This window comes from Prinia subflava, chromosome 2, assembly GCF_021018805.1.
Source record: "Prinia subflava isolate CZ2003 ecotype Zambia chromosome 2, Cam_Psub_1.2, whole genome shotgun sequence".
NCBI classification, from domain to species: domain Eukaryota; kingdom Metazoa; phylum Chordata; class Aves; order Passeriformes; family Cisticolidae; genus Prinia; species Prinia subflava.
In genome coordinates this window covers 69254149-69276918 of record NC_086248.1, presented here as the reverse complement: position 1 = coordinate 69276918, position 22770 = coordinate 69254149, and the positions used below count along the sequence as shown (strand labels likewise).

The window sequence follows — 22770 nt, the reverse complement described above, 5'->3', positions numbered from 1 at the left end:
GTATCAGAATTTTATAAAATTTGTCAGTGACTGTTCAGTCATAGCCTTCTATGAAAGATACTTAGGTTTTTTAACTGCAGAGCTTGCATTTCAGCAGTTTGTGCTGTGGAACCACTGCTCTTCCCTGTCAGCTGCACACAAGACTTCTGGCAATTTTAGCAATTATATACCTGGGGAATTTATATGCAATATATCCTTTAATGAGCTTTAACTTCAGTGGAAGGAGTTACTGCACAGACATAAAGTGATTCTAAGAGGTACTGGCTGAAGTTCTCCAGTGGTCCTTAGAACATCTGATTAAGGCTGTAAGAGAGTAAGTAAGGAGTAAGGGATTAATAATAGAGGGTTACAGTGCTTGGCAAAAGATCATGGATTGATTACTGAGTTTTTATAATTTTCTGTTAAAATCTGGCCATTTCTCAGAACTTGGACATTTGACCTTTTTTCCCCACTTTGTAGCTATAAATAATGGCATTGCCTTTAACTGTAAAGCCACTTTTAAGAATTATACTTTTTGAAATGGATGACAAATTGGAAAACTTATGGAAGTTATTTAATATTAGACCGTTCATTTTAGATTAATTTTAGTGGAGAACACTTTGCATATAAATTGTCAGTGCAATTCTCTACTCTGCTGTTTTGGGTGAATATCAAAAAGACAATTTTTTTGATTGGGATGGTGAAATTTATTTGATATAGATGGAGAGGCAATGCACATCCATCCATCATGGTTTGCCTTTTTTTTTAATATTTGAATAATACTAAATTTGACTTGATACTTGTTCATTATCTCTGTCTATTAGCTTCCTTTTTTTCTTGACACTGCTTTTCTGCAGGTTTCCCTTCGACAGGGCTGAATAGGGATGTCTGTCAGTTTTGTTGTTAAAAACAATATTGGACCACTGTGTTTTCTGTGCAATGCATAGATATTGGATACTATGGAAGGGAAACATGGTAGTTGGTAGTTAATGTTTCTCACTTTGTATTCTCTTTTTTTGCTACATCCTAAAAGCTAGTCTGTTGTTGGTGCAGATACAATTTCCATGATCATTGACATGTTTTGCATTTGAAGTCAATTTAGTATTATGAAAGGCTTCAGGAAGTTATTGTCATTGACAGAAGTCTGTCTGAGCATACTGCAGTGTACATGGAATTTTTTTGCTTCATGGTCCACAGGTCTTGCACTGAGGAACTATATGCACGAATGAAAACCCATAATTTTCATGGTGGTTGGTGTTCTTTTGTTTTGTTACTTATCTTGTTACTGTTTTGTGGGAGGAGATATTTTTCCTCTCTTTTTCCTTTTTTATAATTTGGTTGGTTCTTGACCGCTTGAAGTCATAGATGTCTCTGATAGAGTTACTATCAGAAGTACTAATTAAATTTAATGATAGTAGTTTTTAGTTCAATTTGCTAAGCAGAACATGGACAGTGTTAGTTTTCCCTGTAATGTCTAGTGAAAGGAGAGCTTTGCACCCACTCTCCTATGAACTGACAAACAAGCTTATAATGTCTAATGGAATTTACTTCCTGTGCCTTAGACATGTCTGTAGCTACGGAGGACAGAGAATGTACTATTGGCATTTTATTTAAAGTATGCTTTTCCATAGGGCTGATTATAATTTTGTACTTCATTCTGATATAATCTTTGAAATATTTTATGTGCAGTAGTTAAGCCAGTGTTACTATGTAGAATCGTAATATTTAGAAAGTAATGTGATGTTTGGATCTGCCTTTTACCTGGCATATTTTTTCTTCAGTGAATTGTTGTTTTTATTCTGTAGAGCTATTACATATGTCCTACCTGCTGCTATTATCTGCCCCTATCACTCTTTAAAAAAAGGACTGTGGGGAACATTAAGCAAATGCTGTTTTGCAGTCACTGCTCCATTTAGGTTAAATGGGCAGAATTTATACATAATGCTCTCAAGGTTTATTTATATGCTATGGGTGTCTCTTACACAGCCTTGGAGTACAAGGTAGGGAGCCAAACTATGAAGCTTTTCTTGCCAGACAGAAGAGCATCAGGGCTTTTTTTTGCTAGATAAGGTGAAAAAAGTATTTCTATAATATAGCCAAATCTGTTTGTCTCTGAAAGTGTGTATACTAGTATCATGTTCTATGAGATAACCTTAAGTACAAACTGAGATGATGTCAGGAAACCATTTTTTAAAAAATACACTGATCAATGTCTCAAGGAGATTTTTTTTTCTCAAGAGATATTGGGAAGAATTGAAGAAATGAAGTGTTCTGCAATCAAAGTGTCTGGATTTTGTAGGTATTATGAAGGAAGACAAAATGTTCAAGCTAGTAGTGAGGCAACTTAAAGCCTTTAAGAGGCATTAGGAGAAAAAATTTAATGTATGGAAAAATATTTTTTCTTGGGGTTTTGATTTTCTAAAAAAGAAATCCCCAACAAATTGTAATGTTATTGATATGTGAGGAGTGCTGAAATAACTCTTTTTTTGATTGCAGGTTGCAGCAGAGGAAAAGCAGCATTTGCAGTTAGTCAGTAAATACATCCAGGGATTTGAGAAGGTCAAAAGCCATGCTAGGTGCTTATACCTCAAAGCAGTGGGTGTACTGTTTTGTCATTGACCTTGCCAACCTTGTACTTGGGTTTACAAACTTGATTATGGATTCAGCCCAGTATCCCAAAGCAGAGAGGTGATAGTTGTGACATTAAAGTTATTTGATGTCAAAATTTTTAATTGTAGCTTTTTAATTGTAGAATAATAATGTTAAATATTGACATGGGTTTCATTTCTCCATGATGTTAAAATGATAGAAATAGCAAAGATAATTTGCACTTAAACCAGATTTATTTTGCAGTTTTAAACTTGTAAATCCTATATTCTGTATGTTCCATTCAGAGTGTTAATCTCCCAGAAGAGAAATATTAATCCTGTTGTGCAGATTGTTAGCAAAACTCAGTCTCTTGTGAAACTGAAAGCAAAATGAAGCAGAGAAAGAGGAAAGTATGATGGAGAACTTATTTTGTGAGGTAAATAAGAAGACAGCAGCTTTTTAGTGGCGAAAAGTTTTCAGGCCAAAAGGAAATCTAATTGTTCTGAGAGGAATTATACATCAGGGAGGGGAAAGAACAGAATTATACAACTTGGACTGAGAATTTTTTAATGTGAACATATATGTTAAATAAAATTAAAATGTGGTTTGGAAATCAAAATATATTTCCTAACCTTCATAATTACTAGCTTCTCATTTCAGATCTGTGTAAGAGAAAGTAAGTGCATTTAAGATAGAGGCAATTCAGGGAAGTAATAAGTTGTGGTATTTGCAACACTGATCCAGGGAATCCCTTGTAGTTTTTTTCCTATATTATAAACTTATCTATTACAAGACCTATTTTTTCTTTTTTGATGTTGCATGATACTAAGTGTGGATTAGGCACTAAAATTCATTTCTAAAAATATTTTATTAGATTATTGGCTTTGTCACAGACTTGCAGGGCTTTGTGCAGATCTTTTGTTTCCCTGTGCTGAATACTACCACACAAGATTTTGCTACTCAGCTGTACCACTGAGGCAATGACTTCTGGCCTGACAAAAAGTGAGTGATTTCTGAGTGGCCCTGACCAGTGCTTCTCTGCAAATTCTTAAGGAGAAAGAGTTTGACTCTTCATAAAACCCAAAAGGCAGGTCTGGGTGCTTCTGCTGTCAGGTAGGCAATTCATGTCAGGAGTTGGACAAATATGGGGCAGTACTCTCTGCAGTAAATTTTCATTGAAGCTGTGTGAAAATTCAAAAAGCCTCTGAGAGAAGCATGAAGCAAGTCAGTTAAAATCATAAAAACCACCAACACAAGCAGTGGAACCTGTTAAAACATGGCTCACTTAGTCTGAGCCAAGCAGACTGCTATGGATAGTCTTTGTCCATGGAATTTGTAGACAGACCCAGAATTGGTTGGTGACCGTAACCCAGCAGATCTACATGATTCTAAACAGACTTAGTAATATATTTGCTATCAAATTTTATTATTTTAATGTAATTCCCACTAGAGGATGATTGAGAACCTTTATTAGCTTTGTGTCACAAAGCCCCAAACTACAGATCTTCAGAATGAAGGAAAATAATGAGTTTAATTACATCCTTTGTATACCTCACTGTGCTTTTTTTATATTACTTAGTTGACCAAGCTGATTGATATTTCAGTTGAGAGATGCAAATCACGATCCTGACTTCAGAGGTTATGGCAAGTTATGGATGGCCTCGTTGGTCCTGTTGTGTTATCTTTTGTAGCAGTGTCATCTTTTAAAATGTTTTATGTATTTGCAAAGACAAAAGTGTTATGATGTATTAATGTACAGTGTTCTTATCCCCATAAGATAAGGGGCTATTATTCCTAGAGTTGAGGAACTCGGATAGAATATTTACTGTCATATGAAAGGAGAAAATATTTAGTCCACTGCCTTAGACAGAAAGCCATTACTTCTCTGTATGTACATTTTCTGTTTCAGCTAACTGTAGTATTTGAAGAGTTGATGGGCATTCACTCCCTTTTTCTTGATACAGCATTTGTGAAATAGAAAAAATTCCATTTTTCCCGTTACTTTGTCAAAGGAATGAATGAGTGCAGCATCAAGCTGATTAAGGGTAGCTGTTGCTTCTGTATGGGTGGCAGCTGTGCTTCTTGTCTGCTGAAGAAGTTGTTTGTTGTTTGGTCAGGACTGAGACACAGCTTTTATCATGCCCCGGGAAAGGCGCGGCCAAGTTCATTTTGCTCCCTCCTGGCTGCAGGACAAGTTTATACTGTGAGCTTATACTGATGTTTTGTTTTGAGGAGTAGAGTGAATGGAATAGCTAATCTGATTTTTCACCAATTTGCACACAGGGGGAAGGACAGTTAGGGTGGAAAACCAGGAAAAACTAGACTGAATATCTTCATTTCTCATTTTTGGATGTGAAAGGACTGTGATAATTTAGTCCTAAAAGTCGTCTTCCCAGTATGGTGAGACATTTCAGTTACTCTTAGTGTTATAGAAGGTCGTGGTGTATGTGGTTGTACCCTGAGTAATTAAAGAGTGGTAGCCCTTGGAGACATTTATCATACTACAGATCCCCATTGTGTTACATACTGCACAGATGCATAACAGAAATCCAGTTCTTGCTATGTGTTCATGTCCCAAGCATAAGGCAAGATGGATTCTAGGGGCATGTGAGATGGAGAAATGCACACAGGAAAAGCAGAGACGTACACGCAAGCAGATTTATCTTTATGTGGCCTTCACAGACGGCCACAGCTGTCCAGAGGATCAAACACTATAGTGGAAGATCAATTTTTTTAATCTGTCACCTTTCAAGTGCAATGTGATCAAAGCTAATGTTGAAGCAATGCAGCATGTAAAGGAGCCTGTTTTCATTTAGCTGGGCTGTCTGATTTTGCATTAATTACTTAAGGTGAATATTAATTTTATGACAATAACTCTAGTGCTTCTTGCTAGAATAGTTACCTGCTCTCTGGGAGAAATCCTATGTGTTCTGGAACATTGACGCCCTTCTAAGAGAAATGGTCACTTCGAAAATCATTTATAATGGAAGCAAACAAATGTCATCAGTTTTATTACTAATGTTTATTTAGCCTTCAAATATGTTCCCGTGTAGAACGTACAAGGGTCCTGCCTTGGAGACCCTTTTGTTTCTCTTACCCTGACCACATAGCAAACACTAGCAACAATTTCTTACTCATAGAAAAATTAACGTTAAGTAACAAATACTTGAATTGTGAGTTGTATAGAATGCTTTTCTATTGCTTTTATTTTAAATGATATTTCCCTGTTTGGCTTATTTTGTTCTTTAAATTACTTTTGAGTTGACAATGATCTACCACAATTTTTCTGCCATCTTACAGAATTAAAGTACACACAGCTGATTTTTCTCTTAATTTAGTTATCTACCCACCTCCCCCTCATCTCAAAAAAAAAAAAAAAAAAAAAAAAAAAAAAAAAAAAAAAAAAAAAAAAAGGAGAGAGAAAGGAACCCTGCTGGATGCATTTCCAAGAACCAGATGATGAAGTGAAGCCCCTTGTATCAGGGACTGGCTTATTATACTCTGAGCATAGTAATTATGACCTCTTACCTTTCATTCTTCTGTTTTAATAATTTGCTTAGACTTTTCTGGTTTTATTTTATCATGTTCCTTGCAATATACTAAGTTAAAAATGCTCTGTTGGGTGAGGTCACTGTTCTGTTTACCTGAGGAGCCAAGAACTGGACACAGTGCTCTCGATGGAGACTCACTGGGGCCGAGTAGAGGGGTAGGATCACCTCCTTTGACCTGCTGGCCGCCCTTTTCCTCGTGCACCCCAGGATACCACTGACCCCTTGGCTGCAAGGGCAGCTGGCTCATGGTTAACCTGCTCTGCAGGACTCTCAGGTCCTCCTCATCAGAGCTGCTTCCCAGCAGGTCAGCCCTGAACCTGTACTTGTACATGAGATTATTCTACCTTAGGTTCCTTATGTACCTATGCAGTGCCCTCTGAGAAGTCCCAGAAGCTAGTTATAGAAACTGTTTTGAAAAGCAAAAAAAAAAAAAATCCCAGGAAAAAATAATGAGAAAAAACCACAAGCCCAACCACCCCTGAAATGTGTGGGAGTATTTCTTTCAGTCTGTTGTAAATTTTGCAAGGATTTCTTCGAGTTTTTATCCATTTTTAGTTTATGTTCAGTACATTTGATCTTTCATGGTTTGTGTGCTTTCCTCACCCTGTTCGTTAAAGTTTCCAGATTTTTTTAAACTATTGCCTTTTTCACTGAATTAATCTCCTTTACTTTCCTTTTGAGCTAGGAAGGTCTCTATCTGTTTTCTTTTCTATTAAAAGTGTTAGGCAGTTTTATCTGGTCATCTACTACATTGGTTTTTTGAACAGCTCATGCTTGCATTCTCACATGCTTTTTTTTTTTTTTTGACCATTCCCTTTAAATTCTATTCATTTGATTTGTCTTCTTGTACCATTTGTATTTGTGTCCTTTCTTGGAATTGATATAATTATGCTGGATTTATTGGAATATTCCTTTTTTTCCGGTGTTATTTTAAATTTTGTTGTGATTACTTTTTAACATTGTGTTTTTCCACTCACAACTCGGTACAAGTCATTTGCTTCCCTTCTGAATAAAGCCCGAAGAACTTCTCTTTGGGGATTTAAGACTAACTCTTCTAGGAACCAACCACTACATCCAAAAAATTTTATTTCTGCATCTTGTCCTGAGCTGACATTAGTCCATACTGCATATGGAGATACAAAAATTGCTGCATCTGCATACTGAGTTTTTTGTGTCTCAGATAAAATCTCCTGATTAGTCTCCTATCTAACACATTTCTAGGCTTCTAATACTGTTGTGCAAGCACTCACAAGTTTTATCTGTACTTTGTTGTTCACTATTGCAGGTCCTGTTCAGCTGACATTGCAGAAGGTCAGACTTGCTTTTCTGGTTAATCCTGATTTCCCCAATTCTTTGTGTATCTCCTCTTATCCCCCTTGTCTCATGGTTGCATTGAGACAGCCGCTTTCTTGGCCTTGGACAAGGATTTTTAAACATTTTGGTGAATGCTACTATGGAGGTCCTTGACTTCAGTTTCCAACTGAGAAACTGAATGTAGCCTTCAAAATAACCTTCCTACACTTCCCTTCTTCCTAAAGTAACAAAGGGAATGATGACCATGATCACCTCTCCTTGATGCCCAATTACAACTAATTTAACTTTTGGGCCAATTCTGCAGTCTCTAGACTTGGTGACAATTATTTGTCAGTCCCCTTGGACTTTGCAAACCATCTGTCATAATCTTCCATTGCCAGCACTGGCTTTTTTCCTATTGTGGAAGATCCCACAAGTGCAGAACCCCCTCAGTACAGGAGGATGTTGCAATGCTGCCTCTCACTCCAGCTTTAGCTGCTGCAGCAGCTGCTCTGCTGCTGCAGCATTTTGAACCATCTCATGCGTGGACCTCTTTGTGAAGGGTACTCATGTAAAATATGGATGACATAGGACAGGTATCACTTCTTAGTTCAAAATGTCATCAGTTTTTCTGTCAAAGAACCTTATGAATGAGCCTGGTTTTTTTTGCTTCGCAGTAAATTGGAACAATGACAAATGAAAGTGATCATTGTGTAGAAAAGGCCTGTGCCCTCACTATGTTTTTCATGTAATTCTTTTTGCATAAGTATTCATACAAAGTATGAATCATAAATCTGAACTCTTGAATATTTAAAATTTAATCTTTTAATAAATCTTTAAACTTCGAATTCAAATAGTACCTTTTAACCTATGCCACTATTACTTGTTCTGATTCAATATATTTTCTTTTTATTAAGCTCACATAATTGCTTCTATATATTGCTCCCATATACTGGTATGTTTTGATATTGGAATATTGAATGATTATTTTCCATGTCAATAATTTCAACATTTTAGCTGATACTTTGTATTATTAGTGTTGTACTGCTTATTCTGAGCATACATTAGGATTAATTCTAAAACCCAGAAATGGGTAGGAATAAGTATTAGAGTATTTGTACTTGTCTGACTAGGTAAGATGTGAGGGAGTTAAATATATCTTTTGTATTTCATTTTAACTCATTATGTTTATAAGATGGTTATCACCTCTTAAGGAGGCTAAGAAAAAACATAATTTGGGCTGTTACAGGAAAAAATAGGGGTTTTTTCCTTCATGTAGCTAGAAAAATATTCTTGCATGCTTCAGAATATTTAAAACTGTCAGAGTTGTTTTGGTCTGTAGTCAATGCTACAAAGAATTAAATAATCGCTCCCTTTAAAAAAAAACGAGTTCTAACTGTATTTCAACTATCTGTGCTTAACAGTATTTAAGATATAATTTCAAATTTTAGTTTAGTCTGTTTATTAGTTGGAAATCATACTTACTATAGAGGACTTACGAGTGGGTGATCTTGAAGAGTGAAAATTTTATTTCCACTATTAGTGCCTTGGAAATTACTTAATGAATCAATGCATTTTATTATGGTGGTTTTGCCAGCTTAACTATGAGATTTGATGTTGCTAAGTTGTGTCTGAAATCTCATGCAGAAACCACTTAAAGTGTTGATGGACTCTCTTCATAGAACAGCACTGTCACAATAAATGTCACTTATTCATTCCTTTTATCTCAAATTGCTTCAGAGAAGGGAGGCAGAAACCCTTTAATGTGAATGTGAAAAGAGAGATGCAGAGCAGAGGCATGAACTTGTGAGGTTCTATGACCGAGTGCATACTTTAATAAAGCTTGTGTACTGATTTGTTTATTCATGGCTTCCCATCAGACCTGTTCTGTTTTCACCTGTAATTAGACATAACCCAGTCTCAGCAAAACATTTTTACAAATTTCCCATTTATTTGAAGTGACGTAAACACTGAAGAACTAAATCCTTATTTGAATCCAGGCCTCTGGAAGTGGCTTCTTTATTTCAGTATCCTTCAAAAAGACTCAGTGTATTACAGGTGGGTTGCTCTCTGGAATGAGCTAATGAATTGCTGAAGACAAATCAGCTGTCTGGGCTATTTGGTTGGCATATCAAACTCCTGCAGACTGTTGCAAATGTATTGGAAGAAATAAATTCATTTTTGTGTCCTTAGTATTGCTCATTTTGTTGCTTAACAGACATTTACCTGAATAGTTATTTTTAATAGATTTTAACTGTGTACAGTTATCGAATGTAGTCTACAAATCTCCACAGATAGTCCATTCTCTTGTAAGGAGCAAGGACAGTCTCCTGACAGTTTTTAAATTAATGGATCTGCTAATTCAGTCAAGAGAAGAGAGGTTCCCACATTTCAGCCATCCTCCATCTGGGCAACTCATTATGATTTCATTGTATGTTAGACTGCTGGATGTCAGGGATTTTCTGCTTAGAACTGTGGGTGTTGTACTGTCTTCTGAAGAACCAGAATTGTTTCCTCTCCAAGTCCACCTCAACTTTTTCCTTCTGTACTGTTTAAAAGTCATGTTTATAATATGATATATAATTTTTCAGATACTTGCAATTGTAATCCATACTTATCCTCTGTGTTTAAATAGAAGTTCTTTTTCTTTGACATTTTTTTAGTGTATGAATACTGTTTTGATTTCTGAGAGTTGTCTGTTGTTTGGCAGTTAAATATTAACAGTTTAATGTTAAATTTGCATAGTAGCGAAAATGACTAAAGCACTTTAATTTCGATGAGGAGGAGATCTGATTTTTCTCTGTGAGTGAAGGGATAGAAAAAGAAGTGGTCTACTATGCTTATATTAATTCCTGTGTAATTTTCTTTGCCATTCATGAGAGCATACCTATTATTGTGCATGTTCTAGAATAGAGAACACAGTTTACCATTAAAGTATAACCACGCTTAAAAGCCTGCAGGCATCATTCTAATCTCCTTTTTTGCTGCAAGAGGGTGGTGATTAAAAAAGGAGGAAAAAAGCCTTTTCAAAATTAAAATTTTATCTTATTACCAGAGTTTTTTACCATACCAAAGCAGTAAGCCTTTTCTTGAGTTTCAGCAACTTTCAAGACCTAAATTTATCAAAAAACTGTTCAGATAATTTCCTGCTTTTGTGGCTTTCTGTGAAGAATGTATAAATTATTTCTCCATAATCTTTAATTATGCTGAGCCTTAGGAGCTGTTAGAGAGCATGCTGGAAAGTCGTCCATAACATGCCTAATTCTGCATATACCCTATTTTGTGGCTGGGTTGAAAAACAAGAAGACAGAAAACAAAAATATTCTTTTTCTTGCATTTTCTTGTTCTGCCACCCTAAATTTTGGTATTCTTAGCTTTTCACAGTTTTCTTCCTTTCTTTTTTTAAAATCTCTTGGTGTTATCTTGTAGAATCCTTGATTGTAGGTGGGTCTATAGCATCCTTCAGTTAGGGGCCTGGGATATATGGTGTCTTCAGTTTGCTAAGGTATGTATGACACACATTCCTGTAGGTACTCGACAGTGGACACATACCTCAAAGCTTCTAGCTATTGAGGTTTGAAGAATATTTTTCTCCTTTATACTCTCCTTAATCAGTAAGTGGTGTATTAATCTCCAACCTCTATTTCTCATGTTATTGCATCAACAAAGCAAGTTTGCAAATTTATTTAAAGCACTTTTACCTCCTGTATGACTTTGGTTGAAATAAAAAGTGGTTCTTTGAACTAGGGCAGTCTGAAATGTAAGGAAGTCCAAGGAAAGTACCACAACTCTGATGAACTGCTTTTATTTTTGTCTTCATTTTGGGTTCTGTCTAAAAAGTGATTGTAGAGGCAGGAGTCGGATGGAGGAATATGTCTGTGTACTGGTTTGAAAGCAAAACCAGTGAAACTCCAAGTCAGAAATACAATTTAATAGAGAGAGAAGAAACAAACAACAAAAAAGGTAAAAATAAAATAAGAGAAATGCAATAGTACAAAGGACCACTGACGGAGTCAGAATACAAACCTGACACTCTGTTGGTCAGGGTGTTGGAAGCAGTCCAAGTCCTCCTGGAGTGACAGATGTGGCTCCATTGGAGTAGAGATGATTCTCAAGAAAGGGTCCAGTCTTCCTCTGGGAATCCAGGGGAAACAGGCTCCCTTGGTGTTTGGGATTGCTGTGTTATCCCGCTGGAAAGGCTTTGGCTCCTCCCACTGGGTGGAGCATCTCACAATGGAATGAGGTGATGTTATCAGTCATGTGAGAGGCCTTAAATGGCCCATTCACAGGTGATGTCCCTCGGAGCAGGGTGGGTAGAGGAAGAGATGAGAAGGCACTGCCTTATCTGGTGTTATCAGGTGTCCCATTAACAGAAGGCATCTGCCCTCTTTTGCCCCTAGAGTTACAAGAGATAAAGAACAATACCTCCCACCGGGTTTCAACAGATGAAAATAGAATACACATTTTTTGGTGACGTTTTTGAACCCAAGACAGTCTGGATGTTCCTTTAACTTGAAGAAGCCACCTCGTGTACTGGTTATTTTACCAGTACACAAGGAGAATTGGAAAATAACTTAGTCTTAATGTGTAACACAGTAATTTAGCTCATATTTGTACTAGAAGTAAGATGTAACATCCTAAAGGGAGAGGCAGTTGGTTTACCCACAGAGCCAGGTCTGGACAGACTGGGGATATTTGTGCAAGATTTGCTGTGGCAAAGCCCCAGCACTGACTGACAGGGCCCATTCTGCACGTATTGGAAGAATTGAGGATCAGTGTGAATTCTTTTACTGGCATTTCTGTAGAAAATATAAGGCCTTGCCTGTAGTTGACAGCTGTACTGGCTTTGCTTTGAGATGAGAACATTCTCAGTTTGTTTTTTCTTTGATTGTTTTGTTTATTTCTGGCCCATAAGACAGCTATCACAAGACACCCGTCACTTACTGTCCCTAGTGACTGGTTTAGATAAGAGAACAGCTACAGTTTTCTCTCTCCCAAACTACTCTGTATTCCTAATGCCTTGTCTTGTCAGGAAGAAAGGAGGCCTGCCATTAAGGAGTTATTGCTGTGAAGCTGGCTGCAGGAGTGACTGTCACCAGGCTGGTTTCTGATGCACTGTGGCAGAATCATGTGTACATTAATGAGATGGAAATGAGGGTTTGCATTTCTGCTCTTTGTAACAAGCGTCGTTGGGGTGACCTAGGGATTTCATTAAAAGAGAGAGGAAGATGCATCAACAGATTAAGTGACAGTTTGGGACTTCTGTCTCATCACCCTTCATTCAGTGTGGAATGGTCTCCCTACCTTTGACTTTATCCAATTATCTTTCAGCAATTACCAAAAAAAGGGGGTCATATTTACTTGCCCTTCAGTGCTTGCAGAAGTTTATAACACAACACAAAGAAGAGGATTTGCAAAGCTGCATTTCTGAAGTCCAGTGGTGTTCATGAGATTTGAGTTTGAAATAAGCACAGTAAGATGGAGGCAACTGTAAGTTGGGATGTTTGGTGGTGAACAGTGCAGTCCTGTTGTGGTGCTTAGCCAGAAGGTTCCTTCAGCCTCCAGTGATTTGCAGCTTGTGGAGTCAGAGGTGGCATCCTTCTGCTTATAGCAGAACATCTGACCATGTCAGCAGTGTTCAGCTGTCTGCTGGGAGTGATGTCAGGGTATGGATGGACAGGACCATTAGCATTTTGTGGACAGAGTCCAGTGTCTACTAACAAAACTGACTTGCCAGTCACCTAAATCATACATGCAGTGACAGTGAGATTGCATGGGTTCCTTCCCCTTCTGAAAATGTTCCATTTCTGCCTTTGAAGTGGCCATATGTGAGCCAGTCCTTTAATTTAGTAATGGATTACTGCAGGTGAAAGGTAGTCCATCGCTTTTGCTAATATCAGCTCAAGTATTTTCCTTGGTGTTGTTGGGGTATTTAAATTTTTTTTTCCCTCCAATGCATTCCTGCATAGTTAGAGCACATTGCCAACCCAATGTGGGATTCTTGGACGAGGTTTCCTAAGAGTAAAATCACTTTCAGTAATTATCTGATCTCTGTCTAAAAAGACATTTGAAGAGCGACAACCTGTATAACTGCTGATTCATATGATTATCTCCATTTATGTACAAGCTTAAAGTACAGACGTTTGCTTTCAAACTCAACAGAATACTGAGAATCTTGTTACTGTGCAATGATTTATATAATTTAATTATAATTTACCACATTCTTTATTACTAATGGAAGCCAATTTCTCAGGGGCCAGACTTTGAGAGCCATGTGTTTATGGATCAATAATATTTTTATTTTCTTGAGACCCTGTGTATCTTTTTCAGCACATTAATTCGTCTGTTCCAGTGTTTTTGCTAATTGTTTATTTACTGCTTCAGATTTCAACTGTCTTATTAAAGCATCAACTTCATTAGTATGATGAAGTGCTTTCTTTCTTATCATAGCTCACCACTGATGCAGCTTTTCTTTATATTCTCATTTTAATGACATTGAATAAAAGCAAATAAGGTTACCAAATAACGTAAGAAATTTGAGGCCTTAGCAGATTTTCAGTCAAATAAGAAAGGACATCACCCTTAGTTTTACACTGAAATAATTTTCATGGTATGAAATCTGGCAGTTGTTTTACTTACAGATTTAAATATCAATGGAAGTAGCTCTTTGTTGTATATGATCACAATATACAGGTCATATTGCTGTTAGGATCATCTGCTAGGCTGCTTATTTAAATTAATTTTTTTTTGGTACACAGAAAGTCATGTGGCGATTGACTTGGTTTCCCCTTTCTGTATCTCTGAGTAGAGATGCCCATTGCAGCCCCTTGAATTCAGCATGATTGTTTCTTCAAGATCTGTCAGAGGCATTTAGTTAAGCAATTGCCAGCAATGCTGGTTTGAATAGCAGTGTCCTCACTATGCTGGAGAAGCCCCTGTGTTTGAGTAACTGATAATGCTAAACATGCACATAATACACTCAGGGTGTTGGAGAGAGCTGCCTGATCTCAGCAAGGAAGGAGTTCCCCCACCCTGGTTCTCTGTGAATGGTGAGGGATTAGGATCTTGAATTTAAACTCTGAGTAGAAACATGGAGAAGTGGAACTAAGCAGCTTGTCTACCTTCTGTGCTCTGTGATGGCTCTTCATCCTGTCAAGGACTGGAATAGATTGTTACTAGAGCTCCTGAAAATATTTTTTTAAAAAAACCCAAACAGTGAAACACCATCTTGGACGTCTGTTGGCAGGCTAGTCAGCCATTGGACCAGACCAATAGTAAAAATTACATTCTTGCTTTGCTCGTTGCTGTGAATTAAATGCTTCGTTATACATGCTTTTGCTGAATGGCTGCATTCTACAAGTTAAAAAACTGAGGCATATAAGAATTTGGCAAAACCTGAACATCTAAATGCAGTCATAGTTATTTTCTCTATCTGGAGATCAGAGAGATTTGCTAAATTTAACACGTATGTAGGAGAATATGCCAAAAGATAGCAGCAGTGGTGAGGCAAAAATGAGTCATCCCCAGCTCTTGAGAACCAGATGGAATTTTCTTTTTCTTTTAACTGGAGGTCAGTTTTATAGCTATAGTAGTATCAGCTCATCAAAAATATCTGTGAAGACATTTTTACCTCAAAATGGTTTATGTTAAAAAGATTTTTCTTTCTGAATGAAATGTTTCAATTTCTATTGAAATGTATAAGTTTTATGCATGACAGAAAATTATGTTTAGGTTTTTAAAAGGCAGATACTTTTTAGAAAGTGCAGTTTGCGAAACCAAGGATTTTAATATCTGCTTCTCTTAATAACCTTCAGGAAAAGTTACAATTGATTCACTTTCATGGAGTTCTGTAAATTTGTAGTAGGCAGCTCTAAGATTAAAAGTCAGCAAAACAAGCTCAATACTGTAATTACTGTAATGAAAAGAAGACGCTGTTTCCTTACAAAGAAGAAATTTTTGGTTTTATTATTTCTTTTCTGTACTCTGTAGAGAAGGTCTTGTGATTAAACTTTTGGGGCTTCTGTCTGTGGTATTTAGCAGTAGATAAAATGAAGTTGTCTTATTTTCAGAATAAACAGTGGGTCCTGCTTACAGTGTATAGTTAAAAAAACACCCCCAAATGCTTATAGATCAAGAATTTTGCGGAACAGTAGGTTAATCATCCTGGGAACATTACCTTGTTAAAATTGACAAAATATATGTCTAAGTAAATTATATGAAGCCAGAGGTAATATTTAGACAATTATCTTAAAACTAACATCCATACAGAAAAAAAAACAACAACAAAACAAAACCACAAAACCCCCTTCCCTTCCAAACCTGTTTTAAGAAAGGAAAAGTAAATACTGGTTAAATTCAAAATAAATCTACTCTTTATTTTTATCAGTTTACTTGTCTCCCATTCCAGGAATACCTAGACAAAGTGGTTGCTTTTTTTTTTTTTTAGCTGAGAAACCTGTTATAGTCGTAAATTTAAGCGGGATTCCAGTATCACACTGTATTCATGACACAGGGAAAAAATGAATGCAGTTTCATTAGCCGGTCTTCCAGCTGATTTTGTCTCAGACTTGGTGTGGAAGCTGCAGGGATCCTCCCAAGCTCTGTTGTTGGTGGTGCTTTGCAGTGCAGTGTGTATTTCCTCCTTCCTTGTGTAGTTGTATTTGCTTGCTTCCTTTAAGAGAAGCAGTCTGAGGTGAAAGGGGCATTTGGAGAAAGACATCTCTGAAGCTGAGAGCTGCAGGCATTGCACTGGTGTAGCTTCCTCCTGAGTCCTTTAGGTAATGCCTGAGGGCTGGCCTACTCTTAATTTGTAGAAGCAAGTGCTCTTTTATTGGCCCAGCATCTTTAGTGACTGTTTGGGAATCATCTGCCACGTCTGGATACATGCTGCTAATTGGTGTGCATGAAGGTGATGGCTATGTCTGTGTGGAAAGATCTGCCAAATACCCCAGCAGATGAGAAGTCTAGGGTTCTGGAGGTTTTTTCCTCCATTTTTGGATGTGCTTTTTCATATTTGGTTAGAGGTTTGATAGGAATTTCACATGAGCACAACACACCCTCTTTTATGTAAATATTTGCTTTCACTATTGAAATATCTATTTAAAACTGCTATGATTCTTAAGGATCTAAATACCCCCCTAAAAGGCATCTAACTTGTGTGTCATTGTTCTTGGAGAAGTAGCTTGTTTTCTGGATTAGCCAGGGAGATTGTGTAAACATACTTAGAAAATTATACAGACTTTATAAACTGTGAAGGCTTCTTAGGCAGCCACCAGCAATAACAGTAAATAAAATGCTTGGGCTTTATTTGCAAATAAACTCTTATTTTTACATAGGAATTAGACATTTATATTTGCTTTTTAATACAAAGTATTTCCAATAAATGTTAAGGATTTTGGTAATGCATAAAGCTTATACAGGAGTTTTTTCAGCGCTGTGGAGTTTTTCTAAAAGCTGTATGAAGGCAGTAAAGTGTGAAATTACATGAAGTTTTCTTGAATGTAAAAGTGATTTTCTTGTAATTTGCTATTCAGCCCTTCTTAGACCCCACTCCCTAATAATTTTCTTTTTAACTAGGTACTACATTTCTTGACCATCTCTAATGAATATGATAATGATAAAGTATAATACAGAATTAGGCTATACATACAAATTGGCATGAGGAAAAACAAGAAGGTGATGAAAAAGATGACAAAGGCTCAAAGCAAAAGTTCAAGGTGACTCTTATATTTTCATTTTAGCAAGTTAGGAGTTGAAGAATGTGTTTGTTAAGGCAAGAGAAGTGAGTGGTAATTTGGAAACAAAGGAACACTAGCTTGAAGAAACTGGTGGAGAAAAAAAAAGTGCAGTGGCAGAGAGATGTTCCTGAGAAAAGTGGGACAGGGTGTTGCTTGGGATGTCTGAGGAGCAAGTGAGGGATCCAAGACTGACACAAAGAGTTGTGACTCTGCCTGCCATGACTGTGCTGAAGAAATCAAGATTTTGGCACTTTCTTGTACGGATTATATGCACAGGCATGTACCTTATTTTGGAGAAAGGAGCACATCTGATGCAGTGAGATCAATCCAGGTGTTGCCTGTTTGGAAATGGTAATTGAATTGCTAGAGATGGACAGTTCCTTGACAGTTAGAAAAGTGTATCAATCAAATAAACAGAGGACAAAACAAAGGCTTTAATGAGCCATTAAGCTTTGCAGCAAGTCCTGTATAGCATCAGTCTGTTTTAGGCAAGGGTGTTCAGCACTAGTTTTTTGTGTTATTTCTTAGTATTTGCTTTATATGAATTTATGAATTTATATATATATATTTACTTTATAGGAATTTATTCTTATTGCCTCTGTACTTCTGAGTAGGTATGTAAGATCTGTTTTCTTTTTGATCAGCATGCTAAAATTAAATCTTTAATTCAATGCAGTTACTTAGCTCTGTTTCTGGGAAATGTTGCTGGACTGGTATTTCTCTCTGTCTTAAAAACTGTATAGACTGTTGTTTCATGACTTGCGAATAAAAGGGGAAGGAACATAAAAGAGGGAGTTGAAAAAAGTTGGTTTTGGTTTTTGGAGATAAGACTAAGAGAATTTAATATGTTTTGAAGATGAGCACTATGAAGCTTAAAAATATTTTGTTTGTTTTTTAACAAAATACTTTGCTTATGGTGAAATCACGTAGGTATACACTTCAGGATTTTTAAAAGCATTCTGTATTAGTGTAAATGTTATTAGAAGCTGCATTCTGATAACAAAATTAGACAGCACCTCTAATTTCCAGAATTAAAGGGAATTGAATGTTGAAGGACAGTCCTTCCCATCATCCCCAGCTTAACTGGAAAATGTCAAAACCCAACCAAGTCAAATCAATACTTTTTTTTTCCCCTTCCTCTGAAGCTGTGAAGTGGGACTGAATAGATGTGTAGACCTGTCTGGGTAAATGGAACAGATGCAGTCACCAGAAGATATTTGTCAAGCTGTTAAAATAAATCAAAAATCAATATATTACTGTAATCTAGCTCTCTCTCTTTCTCTCTCTTTTTTTTTTTTTTTTTTTTTTTTTTTTAAATAGAATATGTCTTGTGAAGACACACCTTGATTACTTTCAGTTTGTTATTCTGTATTTTAGTAATGATTTAAGTCTGGTTTTGTTAGGCTTTGCCTATCATTAGCAATATGATACAGTGCAATGTGTCTCTGCCAAAAACAGCACCTTCCAGAAAGCTTCTCAGCATGTCATAGAATAAATATAATCAGTCTTACATACATTATTAATATTAATAATGTATTATTAATGTAAGGTATTTCTTGAGAAGGCAAAAAATGAGTTGGAGCATCTGTGCACTTTTTATTTTTGCAGTTTGTGATTTTGCCTCAGTATTCGTATCACTTCATCAATATAAGCTTTAATTTCCTAGTTAAGTATGTGTGACAGATTTCAGGCTTTCAGGTCCTAAAGAGCCATCTTAAAAACGTCATTATAAGTTTTTCTTTTAGTAAAGACCAAGTCTGAGCATTTCAGAAGAAAAAATACCCCTTTTAGAACAATTCAGATGCAAAACCTGCAGCTTTAAGTCATCAGCTGTAATAAGGTAACCGGGATATCAAAATTTTCTTCCATATTTCATAAATTTTTGTTGTCCATAGCAGAAAGGTATCTTGTCAATTAACTTGTAGTTCCTTGGGCAACCATAGCAGCATTTCCCTTCAGGAGCACTAAGGCCAGTGGTTGTTCTGTAGGGTTGTCTATGCTGTGTTAGTGACCTACTGCTTTAAATTGATTTAATTCCTGCATGCTGTAGTGTTTTCAGGTGGTAAGGTACAAAGAGCCCTGTATAATTTCATTCAATAGGCTTCAGTTTCCTTTAATTTCACCAATTTTCTAATGCAATTGTAAATGTAGGTATTAGGATGAACCTAAAAGGAGGTCAGTATTGAAGTAGAGAATAAGTGCATTTGTGTAAGCAAAGTTTGTGATTCAAGTTATCTGCCTTTGTCTAGTTATCTTTCTTTCCAACGAGATTTTTTTTCTTTCTTTTTACATCTGCAGTATTGAGATCAATGGCCTGTTAGACAAGGGTCAAGAAAAGCTCTACCTAGCGATTAATATTCTTAAAATTTATGATAGCGTGTGGGGGAAAGACAAAATTTTATGTCTTATCACTACTTAAGATGAATTATTGGGAGCTGGAAGCCAAGTCAAAGCAGAAATCTTGAATTTTAACTGCCAGTGATACTGATTTGCTAGTGATATATGTACATGTGTTCGATGTATGATGTATGAATGTATGTATGCATACATAAATCTTGTTCCATGGTCTGTAGGCTGTAATCCTACTAGCATGCTCTGTCATGCCTCAGGCTTGCCAGCTTTTGTTAAATATCTTTTTCTACTGTGGTACTTACTGTGGGAATTTGTGATTGCTGACCTGTAATTTAGTTCTATTATCTTATGCCTGCTCATAAAAATTGGACATGGGGACAACTGGTAAAGCTGACTTAACATGAGAAGTACAGCAGGACTTAGACCAGCTATTCAATTAATTTTTTTTTTTTTTTTTTTTGTCTTGACATTAGTTTCTTCCCTAATGGCACTAGCTTAGACATAGATGCCTAAAGCCTGACTGCAGCAATTCCACTCCTTATCCTGGAACAACCAGTTGTGTGGAAGCTGGACTGCCAAAGCCTCACAAGATTGATACTTTCCTCACAGAATTTTTATGCTTTTCCCGGTTCATCTAAAAGTTTTGGAGCAGCTGACGGAGCACTGGGAGTTGGCTGGCTCACAGTTCGTGCTAGTTGAGGTCTGTAAGTCCTGTGTTGCCTCAGGATTTGTTCATGTTGCCATCATGTTGACCACCCCTTAGCTGTTTGGGGCCTGAAGGCTGCATTGCAGGTGTTTCTAAGTTAATACCAAAACTGGGGAGAAACTGGCCTTGTGACCCAGGATTCGTGGGTTGTGAGTAGAGATGGAATAAATTACTGACAGTTTCTTCTGCATATACAGATTGGCATGTTATTCAGGTTGAAGTTAATAAGCTAGGTATTCTTTGGTTGGTCTTTACTTGATTTGGTTAAGCCATTGGGCAGTGAAAGAATGTAAACAAAGTTCACTCTGTGCTATTTGTTGTTATTTAAGATACAGCTGTAATTTCAGTAGTGTGCAAAGCTTGTCTAAATTTCTTGACATTTGATGCCCTTAGCTCTTGTGAGTTAGTTTTCATACTGCCTCTTCACTGAAAACATGAGAATCTTCTGAAGAAGGTGAAAGTTTTCCTATTGCCACTTATTGGACAGGCCACTGTAAGCACACTTAGGCTGGGATTCACCTCATTTAAACTGGGATATCTAAATGTTGGTTACCCCAGCCTAAGCTGATCATTGAAAGAGCCAAGGAGGGGAGTAGATACCTGCAGAGGGTGGTTTATCAGGGCTCTCTTTAGTCCCAGTTTCACAAGGTATCTGGCTTTCTGGAAAACTGATCTCCTGCCATCCACTGCAAAGGAAGCTGAAGCTGAGTATCTCTAAGTGACAGATGTAGTTAAACAGACTCAGTGAATTTTAGGTGCTTTAAGGGTGGTACATCCTAGTCCAAAGGGTTTGCAGGGGCTCAGTGAGCCAGATGGACTCAGTAGAGCCAAAAGAAACACATAAGAGCTCGTGGTTCTTAGTCTCTGTGGTACACAGGTGATTGTCAGTGTAGGTCTGCTGCCATACTTAAAAGTTGTTTAAATAAACACTACAATTAGTGAATTTAGAGGACAAGCATTGAAATATAATTGTGTCCCAAAATGAACTTACATACATCTACTGTGTTCAAGGCAATGTGCAAACTTCCTTGAAATTTTGGATTATGCCTTTGTTCTAACAGTAAATGTTAAAACATCACTTGAAATGAATGAATAAAAATGGTAATGAAAAGTGAAATTTTTTCTTAAAAGTATTTGAGTTATTACATTGTATTCTGTGATTTAGACATATCTTACATTAAGAATTAAAGTTTAAAAATATTCCAACACAGCTCTTTAGTCATGTAACGTATGAAGAAAAACAGAGAAAAAATGCCCAAGATTAAAAGATCCAACTTTGATTTTCTTTTGCTTGGATGAAACCATTATACTGAATCTGTTCCCTAGTTAAAATGTTCTTTTCTCTTTCTCAGATGTCTCTGATTTACAACTAATTGCGTGATTTTTAGCAAGCATGGCACTTGGTAAAGAGCAGCCTGTGAAAAACAGGCTATGCATGGAGCCTCATACTGGAAATAAAAATGTTTATTTTTCTATTGTCTTTAGTAGCAATTCTGACATGTTCTGGAAGGCCTTCTAGTATATCAGATGCAGCTCTTATAATAACATGATACTTTTTACTGTCCCAGTAGTCTCAAAGTACAGTGGAAGCAATGACAGAATTTCTTATTCTAAAGAAAAATGGAGTTCAGCATATGGTCATGAAATCAGTATTGAGAAATTTTCCTTTCAGCCATTATTAATCTATTTTTAACATTTGTTTGTTTGGGTTTTTTGCCCTTTCTTCTAGTTGGGAGCATAGTGAGGTGTGTCATCAATCCCATGTCATGTAAAGTATTTATAAATTGATATGTGTGAAAGACCAAAACATGAATATACAAATATAAACTTGTGATTTATAGTTTTTAAGTTTATCCTTGTGCATAATTTTGTGTGTTGAAGCATTTGAAAGTTAGAGTTGAGGTAGCTGTAACATTCTCTGCTGTTTCAATATTCTTGGTGATAATTTTCCATTTCACTGGCTCATGTACAGTTGCTGGTGAGTTTGTTCAAGGGAATAAACAGGAATTAAAAATCGAGTTGTCTCTGAATGTTACATTGCAATATGTACACAAGCCTGAAAGGTATTTTTGCACCTGCTTAATAACATATTTTTGGGACTCACAGTTCACTTCAACCTTCTGTCACTGCAGCTGATTAAAATCTGTGAGGAGTTACCTGCTGGCTCCAAGAACCTGGTGATAGAAAGCTTTTTTTCTGTGTGCCTGAAAATTCCTTAATGTTTCTAAGTTAACAGTATACAATGTGTCAGTTCAATCTTCCAGATTTTCCATGAATTGTTCAGCTCCACAGGAAGACTGTGAAGGACTAGAGATGAGTGATTAAATAACCGAGTGCTCTGAAAACTGGGGCAAAGAGAAGTTCTTTTAGGAACTCATAATTTTTTACTATTTCAAAAGGCAGGATCAGCACAGAACACATGGGGATCTGCTTACTATTCTGTTAATACCTGCACAGGGTCTTTAATAACCTTCTACCTCAGGGTGCTTTTATTTCTTATGCAGAAATTATCAATCCTATGCTACTATTGCACTGAATATTTCAGTCTTTGTATACTAAAATG

The 22770-nt window shown here is 36.6% G+C and overlaps 1 protein-coding gene across 1 annotated transcript in view; it reads left to right on the top strand.

The window, feature by feature from the left end:
* Positions 1-22770, top strand: part of RYR2 (ryanodine receptor 2) — a 383210-nt gene that overhangs the window by 58946 nt on the left and 301494 nt on the right. The gene's annotated exons all lie outside the window — the stretch shown is intronic.